The sequence below is a fragment of the Myotis brandtii genome, unplaced genomic scaffold (genome assembly GCF_000412655.1).
Source record: "Myotis brandtii unplaced genomic scaffold, ASM41265v1 scaffold324, whole genome shotgun sequence".
Taxonomy (NCBI): Eukaryota; Metazoa; Chordata; class Mammalia; order Chiroptera; family Vespertilionidae; genus Myotis; species Myotis brandtii.
In genome coordinates, this window is record NW_005362439.1 from 2,946,609 (window position 1) to 2,950,167 (window position 3,559).

General features: G+C 40.2%; 1 protein-coding gene across 6 annotated transcripts in view; it reads right to left on the bottom strand.

The window, feature by feature from the left end:
• AMBRA1 (autophagy/beclin-1 regulator 1) overlaps positions 1-3,559 on the bottom strand; it is a 158,778-nt gene that overhangs the window by 115,899 nt on the left and 39,320 nt on the right. The gene's annotated exons all lie outside the window — the stretch shown is intronic.

The following is a 3,559-nucleotide window of genomic DNA, read 5'->3' on the forward strand; positions in this document are numbered from 1 at the left end:
TGTTTCAAACCTCTATCCCTCTCCCTTCCTCTCTGTAAAAAATCAATAAAATATATTTTTTTTAAAAAAGGATGGTTGCTTTCATGCTGCATAACCTGACATAACAGCGATCTGCTCACTAAAGTGCACCCCAGCCAGCAAAAAGCTTGGCACCTCCACTTTCCCTCTTTGGAAACAGAGGAGGAGTTTATTAATTGTTGCTATTAAAAAGTCAGGCAGCTTCTCAGTTGAGGGGGCTTTCAGCATGTCAGCCTCCAGCAGCAGGACAGCCCCTTGTGGATGAATTAGGCAGGATGCAATGGGTACAGGAGAAGGTACTGCAATGTCTAGTGCCTCCCCCTGGTGGAGCCAAATGGTAGGGCACTCAGGAGATACTTGCTTACACATAAACATCAACACGTTTTGCTTGAACTAATGGAATGGTGGTAACCAACACAAAATTGGAATTAAGTAGGAAACATAAATGTGTAAAGTCAGCCCCGTGCAGACTAAGTTACAAAGAAAGTCCAGGCCTTGAATAAAGGGATAACTACTCAACTCCTGCTTATTGTTATTTCAGGGAGTGCAAGCCAGATCCTTCCATATTTTCCAACAGAATCCAGAAATCTGTATTTATGTGGGGAAAAACTATTTATGAAGGCCAAACAAACATACCTGAAGGTTGTTTTGCACTCTCTGGGCTAACGTAACAGGCCCACACACCAAAGCCAAATTTGTGCACATGGAAATGTTTTCAGGAATACTACTCCCAAGAAGAATGTACTGGATTCTCCCTCTACCCATAAAGATATAACAAGCCCAAGAGGATGAAGGGAAGCTACCTGCCCAGCTCTACCGGGCTGGGACTAATTATAATAAGCAAAATATATTATGCAAACAAAACTCCATACACCTGATGTTACTGTCTTAGCAAAACCTCCAACGCACCCTTTAGAGCACTACTCTGAATAAATGCAGTAGAGAGCGATCTGAAGGGGAAGAATGATTACATGAGAAACTACTCCCATGTATTTGCAGCACACATATGGATCCCACTGTTATCCCTGTAGAACTCCAACACTCTGCGCTGACAGAAGCGATTACATCTTTTCCAGTTCTCAGTGCATATACAGAGCACACAGCCTGTTCTACACCATTTTGTCTCAGAGAGAGAGATGATGGGGGATAATTTACATCAGCCTAACTGGCACTAATTTGACCTGCAGTGGGAGAAGGGCCGCCTGTCAAGCGTACTCCCCTGGAGGACCTAGAGGTGCGCATCCTCCCCAGCTTGCAAACAATTCCCAAGACAAATAGTATAGGAAACAAGAAACTCTTTATGCACTTACTAGTATGCCTGCTCTTAACCATCAAAATAGTCTTTCAAGAGCCAATACTTTGGCTCAGTGGATAGAGCATACGCCTGCGGGCCAAAGGGCCCTGGGTTTGATTTCAGCCAAGGGCACACCGTACTTTGGTTGCAGGCTCCTCCCTGGCCTGAGCCCTGGTTAGAGTGCATGCAGGAGTAAACTAATCTATGTGTTTCTCTCACATCAATGTTTTTCTCTGTCTCTCCCTCTCTCTCCCACTCTCTCTCAAAGATCAATGGAAAAATATCCTCTGGTGAGGCCAATACTTAGGACATCTTGTCCAAAGTAGAGGGAGAGGAGCCCCCTACCTAGTTCTTCTGGGCCCTCATTATCATACCTTCAATTACTATCGCACCTAACTCTCTTCCAAATCACATTCACATAAAGCAGAGATTGGTAAACCACTGCCTGTCAGCCAGATCTAGCCTGCTGCCTGTTTTTGCACTGCCCAAAAACTAAGAATGGTTTTTACATTTTTAAATAGCTAAAAAAAAATATATCAAAAGTAGACTATTTTATGACATATGAAAATAGCATGTGTCCATAAATAAAGTTTTGTTGGAACACAGCCACACTCATTCATTTATATATTGTCTATGGCTGCTTTCATGCTACAATGGCAAAGTTCAATATTGCAACAGAGACTGTATAGCCTACAAAGCCTAAAATATTTACTATCTTGTCTTTCACAGAAAAACTTTGCCAACCCTTAGAGAGGATAGAATAGGGATTACACAGAGTTCACAGAGGCTCAGGTTGAGCAGATGATTCCTCTCTATTCCACCCTATCCTCACTCTCATATTGCCAAAGAGAGAAATGAGTTTTCTAAATACTCCTAAAGACAAATAAATCAAATATCTAACTGTTACTGCCTTAGAGTGGGGGAAGAGATATCTGGATTCTCCCAATCATTTAACAAGACCCAGAAGACTATATGTGGCCCAGAGTCAGTAAGCAGAGAATGCCATACCTGGAACCAACTTATTATGTCTCCCTCATATAAGGCTGTTGAGAAGAAAAATACACAAACACCTCCAGGTGGCAGATATTCAGAATTACTAAAACATAAGTAAGTCCTTCTCAATCTTGAAGAGCACAGTCTTGAAAAACCCAGTGCTAGAATTTATTGCTGAGAACCTTAAAATCTTATGGGAGAAGGAAAAAAAAACAAACCCACAGCATTAGGAATCCCAAATCTATGAAATTGTAAATACCTATAAAATTATGTTCACATCTTAAATGAATAAGAATGAATACTATATAATTAACCTTCATTTATCATTAACAATGTTCATACTCTTTGGCCCCATCAACTGTGCTTCTAAAAGTTCATCCTCTTTAGAAACACCTGCACAAGTACACAAGGTACTGCAGCATTGTTTGTGAAAGCAAAAAACAGAAACAACCCAGATCCTACCAACAGAGAATGTTTAACTATGGTGCATCCAATTGTGGGAACACAATGCCACTGTTAAAAGAATATAACAGATCTATATAGATCAACATGGAAAAATGTCCAAACAGTAACTGAAATGTGTAAATAAATGATGGACAGAAGATTTAGTATGATAGATACCATTTTTTACAAATAAAGGAAAAAATTCTGGAATCAACACAAATTGTTAACAGTGGTTAACACTGTTGAGGACATTCACTTTATATATCACACATTTCTGTAATGTTTGGATTCTTGAATTTGTATTAATTTTGTAAGTAGAAAAAACAGGCACCTCAAATTTTCCATTTATAACCCCTTGCTCACTGTAAATGTTTCAGCCTCTTCCTTCTGCACAGTTTCAGTAACATGCCATCATGGTTGGGAGGTAGCAGGGCTTTGTTTCAAATATGCTACTAAGAGGGTTTTTTTTTTTTTTTTTATTTAGCAACTCTTCATTTACATATTTAAGGCCTATCTAACTCTAACACACTCATTGACTCTCACTTTCTGGTTTTCACCACAATCCCAAGACACAAATTAATTTTAAAAATATATGGCCCTAACCGGTTTGGCTCAGTGGATAGAGCATCGGCCTGCGGACTCAAGGGTCCCGGGTTCGATTCCGGTCAAGGGCGTGTGCCTTGGTTGTGGGCACATACCCAGTGGGGAGTGTGCGGGAGGCAGCTGATCAATGTTTCTCTCTCATTGATGTTTCTCTCTATCCCTTTCCCTTACTCTCTGTAAAAAATCAATAAAATATATATTTTTTAA